This window comes from Fundulus heteroclitus, chromosome 7 (assembly GCF_011125445.2).
Source record: "Fundulus heteroclitus isolate FHET01 chromosome 7, MU-UCD_Fhet_4.1, whole genome shotgun sequence".
Lineage (NCBI taxonomy): Eukaryota > Metazoa > Chordata > Actinopteri > Cyprinodontiformes > Fundulidae > Fundulus > Fundulus heteroclitus.
This window is the reverse complement of record NC_046367.1, coordinates 25,537,770-25,544,099: the sequence shown is the minus strand read 5'-3', so window position 1 is coordinate 25,544,099 and position 6,330 is coordinate 25,537,770.

Genomic DNA, 6,330 nt, shown 5'->3' with positions numbered 1-6,330 from the left:
CAGCGTTGCCCTCAGGACAGCCAAACACAGCAATCTGCGCCGGAAACACCTGCGGAGAGCAACACATGTCGGTCTGCGCCCACGATCTGTTCCGACTAAAGAGGACCGGGACCTTGTTTTGGAGCGCTTTGCAACTCTGGGTGTTCCCGAAACTTCTCTGGAGCAGAAAGAAAAACGCGCAAGGTTCTGCATTTTGGCCGTTGTTGTGCAGAAAAGCTCGGCCTCTCAGCGGCGTGTAACAAAGTTTGCTCCCTCCATGCAGCCTGGATAAATTAGCCCCAGAGCCAGAGTGTGGACAGCAGCTGGAGTGCAAGAGTCAGCTCTGGCAGCGGTGATAATCAACAGGGAGGATGTGGGGAGAGAAACCCTGAGGGAGGAGGAGGAGGAGGAAGGTGGGGGGGGGGAGGGAGGGGGAGACTGTGATCTTACAGGCCCAATCAGAGCCCAAAGTGGAGCTGAGGCCTCACGCAGTGTAACAGCACACCATCGCACTGCAGCTCTCTACATCCTGGACACAGAGCAGGTCTCCTCCCTAAACGGCTGCTTAACCCTTTCGCAGCATGGAAATGTGTGTGTGTGTGTGTGTGTGTGTGTGATAGGGGCTCCCTGGGCCCTCATTCGCTCATCACCGCACTAATCAGCCTCAGAGACAGCAGCTGCGGGGAGCCCCACTCCTAACCTGGCCTGGAGAGGCTGTTGTGCTCAGCAAGAGCAGAGCGGGCACAGAGCTCAGTGTTCTCGACGGGGACCGCGGAGAGTCCGACGCCGACGGCTCCATCCATTGTGCGCCGTTCAAATAATCAACATCTGCAGACAACAACAAAAAAAAAAAAAAACTGCCTCTTTATCCAGAGAGGTCGGACCTTTTATTGAATTTACAAACTGGAATGACTGTTTACAGCTTCATTCATTTATAATTTCATCGAAGTGGAGACAGATTTTGTTGTCAAGGACCAAGTCTGTAACGTCAACGCAGCAAAGATCGTTTAAAGCTGAATCCCCAGTGATTGTTTTCCTTGTTTTTCTTATTTACCATGCTATTAAGAAGTTAAATTGCTTTAGTTACGCAGTTCAAAAGGTAACACTAATATAATTCGGATTCACTACAGGTAGAGTGATACGTTTGAGGCGTGACTTTCTGATAATTTTCATGGTTATGGCTCAGAGTTTATGAAATTTCAGCACTTGGTCAGGGCTCCTTGTCCTGATGCATGTGGGAGATCAGCCTGCGGCGCTGCTGAGGTGTTAAGGAAGCTCAAGATGCTTTAAGAGTGGCCTTCAGCTCCTCTGCATCATTGTGTCCGGTGTCACTGATCTTCCTCTTAGAATATCCCATAAAACCTGGACCGACACCACCAAACGATGCAGCTCCCCACACCAGGAAGACCCGAGGCAGCCTGGGATTCGGTGCGTCTCCACTCTTTGTCCAGACCCTGATTTCCAAAGAGGTCATCAGGCCACCAAGCAACAGCGCGGCACCGCTGACGTCTCTGGTTCTGGAGTGGCTTAAGACAACAAATGCAAGCTGCAGTCCTGGTTCTGGATAAATCTGTGTCTGGAGGCTCTTGAAGCGCTGACTTCAGCTACACCCACGCCTTGGGAATCTCCCTCAGAGTCTTGAATGGCCTTTGCTTCACAACCATCTCAAATCTGCTGTTATCTCTGTTCCTTTCACATGTTTTTCTTCCAAGTAACTTTCTATTAACATGCTGAGATAGAGATTTTTGACCAGTCAGCTGATTTAACAACAACATTTTGTAGATTTCTCTCCCTGCAGAGGGCTTCGGCGACAGACCTCTGGATAAGTGTCAAGTCAGCGTTCCTCCGCCATTATTGTGTAAGCAATAACAAGACAATAACACAAACATTCAGTATCAAAATTATTATTTTTATTATTGAACTGATTTCAGAAAAACAGCATTTTGGCTTTATGTTAGCTGTAAGCTAAATTAATCGAAATTAACATAAATGAACACAAATTAGTCCATGCACACAGATGTAATGTATGTTATTATGCATTATATATTATTTATTATGATACATTTGAATTCAATAAACACCTTAATTGAATAACTGACATAAATCAGCTCTTTGATGATAATTAATTGAGATGCAGTTCTATCAAAAGCAGCAAGAACTTCAAACCCTTTATTGGACAAGGAACAACACTGACATTGATTTCCAACATAAAAAAAGCAAGATTTGTGTCACAAAGCAAAAAGGTCTTCAGCTATTCTCCAATGAGAATATCTGGCTTAAAGGTTTAATTTATGGGCATTTCACTGAGTGAAATAGATTGAAAGGGAAGCTTACATAGACCTGGATTGCACAATAGTAGAAATAAAAAAAATATATATATCAAAATTATGCACTAAGCCTCTAAAATACAGTGATGCTTAACATGCTCATATAACATACAGTTGTTGGCATTTTTCTCCCTATTCAATAGAATCAGTGTCTGCCAGTGTCTGTCTTCGGCTAAGACGCACATACAGTTTATTTCTTAGACTTAGACAACTTTATTTGTCATTCTGCAAGCACAGAGTGCGTACAGAACGAAATTTCGTTTGCATACAGCTTGGAAAACCACGGTAAAATGCAGTAAATCTCAGTAAATCCACCTAACAATTTCAGTTGTTAAGTGCATATTAAAGACCTTTTTTCCTACATTCGAGAAGTGAGGCTCAGGCAGGCAGAAGACAAAAAGTTTCCTCCTTTTGCTGCACAAACAGCCCGGCTGAGCTGCTTCCTCCACAGATTCAGGTTGGTAAAAGCTCGAGGTTGTAGCTTGCCTAGTTTAACAGGAGCAGAAACTCAGATTCACTATATCATTCCTTAAGAAAAGTAACTTGGTCAGTCTCAAAGCTGTTTGCTTTTTAGATAAAGTCCAGGGTAAAGTCTGAAGCTGACTTGAATTTTAGAAGTGTACGTCCCGAGTCTAGTTCCAAGTCTTCACCTTCGAATGTTGAGTCTTGGAGAAGATATTTCATCAAATGTGTAATAAGACATTCCCAACATCTCTTATTACACTTAAGTAATGTCTTTATTCCTCAGAAGACACACAGACAGCTTTTCACAAACAACATTTCTTTGCTTCTAAATATTCCACAGTCTGCTGTAGGTGATATTATAATAAAGTTGAGGCGATTATGAACGATAGCAACTAGGCCATGAAGTGGTGGGCCCCGTAAAAAATCACAGAGCGAGGTCAGACGTGTGGTGCGCAGAGGTCACAAACGTCATGTGGCTTCCAGAAAAGAATCAAGAACAGCGTGTAGAGAGCTTCATGGAATAGGTTTCCACTGACTAGTAGCTGCAGTCATGCCTCACGTCACCAAGAGCAATGCACCAATAGCTGTGGTGTAAAGCCCAACTCCACTGGACTCTATAGCAGTGGAGACTTGTTCTCTGAATAATGCCTCTCTCTGTGGCAAATCGAATGGAGTGGTTTGGGTTTGGTGGTTCCCAGGAGAAAAGCACCTGCCTGACTGCACAGGGTCCAAGGTACAGATCAGTATCATAAAGTTGGGCTGTTCTTCAGGAGTTGGGGTGAGCCCCTTAGTTCCGATAAAGGGAACGCTCAGTGTTTCAGCATACACTGCAAACAGGGAAGTAAAAGTAAGTACAATTTTCTTGAAATCAGTATATTTGGTCTTGATTTGAACAGGTAAATCAGATTATCTGCCAATGGAATGAGAATTTCTACCCCTATAATAAGATAAATAGACATCCTGCACTTGAAATAAGATGATGGAGATGAATTGTTCTTATTTTAAATGCGAAAATCTTATTCCATTGGCAAATAGTGTTATTTCATCAATGAAAAATACATACATTTCACGAGGATTTAACCTACTTTTAGTTCCCTTTTTGCAGTGTACCAAGATATTTTGGACAATGTCATGTTGTCAACTCTGTGGGAAGAGTTTGGGGACGGCCCTTTCATCTTCATACATGAACCCACACCTGTGCTTCAGGTAAGGTCCAGAAAGATGCATGGATAAACAGAGAACTTGACTGACTTGAACAAAATTCTGACTTTAAACCACTAAAACCTCTTTGTGAGGATTTAGATTGGAGACTGTGAGCCCCGTCTCGTCTCGTCCAGCATCAGTGTCTGACCTCAAAGATGAACGTCTGCAAGAATGCTCAGAGGTTCCTATAAGCACAGTCCTAAACCTTGAAGACTGCCTTGCCAGAAGACATGAATATGTTGTAGCTGCCAAGGGTGATCCGACATTAATTATAGGATGTCGTTACCGTTTCTATGTGACTGAAGGCAGATGAGCAAATAAATGATTTTGCTCTTGTAGTTTTCCTCCAACTGAAACTTCATATGCATTTACTGCACATGAAAATAGCCAATAAAAAACAAAGAAATGACTTTCTCTCCTAGTCGTGTTCCTTATGCTGTGCTGACCTGAGCTATATCACCCACAATATGGCTCTGGTATGATGAATGATGTCCTATACCCTATTATTCTAACAAATAATAGCAGGATTTCACAGATTACAAAATTAAATTCTGAAGTAACTTTAGTCTATTCCAATATAATACACAGTGTCTATGTTTAGGTATAGCATTTAAGTTCTTCTGTTTTCAGACACAATTTATCCAAAACAAATATGAACAGCAGCCGCTGACATCTCTGACGAAGACGGAAGTCTGCAGTCAAAACATATCAGGTGTGTGGGTGTTTTTCTTTTTTTACAATCTGTGTGTCTGATTACAGAAGAACTCAAAGACTATAATTTAATCCATCTTTAACTGGATGTATTGTGGCATTCATGTTTGACTCAATCCATACCAGTACTAATGCAAACAAATGCACCAATACAGCCTTTTCGTGTTTTCACTAATAACTTAAGAGGTTTCATAAAACTCAAATTGCATTTGAAAAAAATTTACATTGAGTGTAGAATGAACTATTTCAAGACTGATTAGTGTCGCCCTTTAATGTCTTAAACTAGAGATAATCAAACACAGCCCAGATTCTATAAAAAACTATGAAATGTGCCTTTACTTCTGTGCCTCATAAGAAAGTGTGAATCAGATACCAGATTTAGCATCATTAGACATCTTACTTTCTTGCAGTGCTTATAATGACTTTCTACACATGCAAATGATAATTTTAAATTGCAATATATTTTTAAAAATGGATGCCAAACTAGATCCTTTTTGAACAGAATGTTGTTGTTTTTTTTATTTTTTATTTTGCTTGTTTATGCCGCCTCTGGACAGGGTGTCACCCTGGGTGGTGAGCCACGTGGCGCATGTTAAACATCGGCAGAGGTCTCAATTCTTTTCTGGTTCCACCAACCAGAGAATATCGTTGCTAAATTCTTTACTTGAAACTGACAAGTCCAAGTCCCGTGACCCGGGTCCTCACCTCTGTCATGTAATTGCAAATAATGTTTTGTAATGACACAGATGACATGTTGGTTTCCTTTAATGCGCATTGGTCATTAGAACGTAAACTTGGAGCATTTCAAATTGTGCCGAGAAGAATTGCTAATGGTGGTCTTTCCTGCTCAGCTTGAGTGGGTGTAGAATAAATCAGAGCGAGTTTAAATAAAGCCCTGATGAATGCAAAAGGGAAATAACTATCCACTGTTGTTCCCCTGTTAGTCTCTGCAGGGCCGGCTGCTGTGGCTTACCCTGAGTCAGGCGGCAGACGTTCAGAGCGGTCCATCAGCTTGTGCGTGACACTATGCCGTGATGGAGGGCATGCAGAAACGTCCGGACAGGTGGGGTCAGAGCTGGGTCCTGATTGCACAGCTGCCGGTCCTGCTCTATGACTCAGAGGCAACGCAGCACCTTATCCCTGCTTCCTGACCTTTAAATCCATTCATCCACTGACAAAAACAGATATAACTGCTTTGTCTGGTCCAGTGCAGTCAAGTCTAATATCAGAACCAAGTCGGATTTCACTGTGATGCAGCTTGTGTTACTGTTTAAACTCCCACAAATGAACGGCATGATGAACAACGCCACAAAACATGGGGTCCAAGAAAGATCCGTGTGATACTGGTGGAGCCGGCGCAATCTCCGAAGCCCTGCTTGACACGCCGTGAAGCAACGATTTTATGCTGTCTGTCAAATATACAGGAAAAAAAAAATCAATGCAACATGACAGCGTTATATAAAGAGCCTTTGTGTCTTGATATTTCTTTTCTGCAAGCGTACTTTTGTCTGGGGTGCAGCGAGTCGCTCTGCATGCCCAGGGGGAGAGCAGTTCTGCAGAGAACAATGTGGGAATCAAACGGCATGTGTTATCTTTTCTCTGTAGAGTTTCTGCTGCATCTTCACAGATCATTTCATAAAGCAAC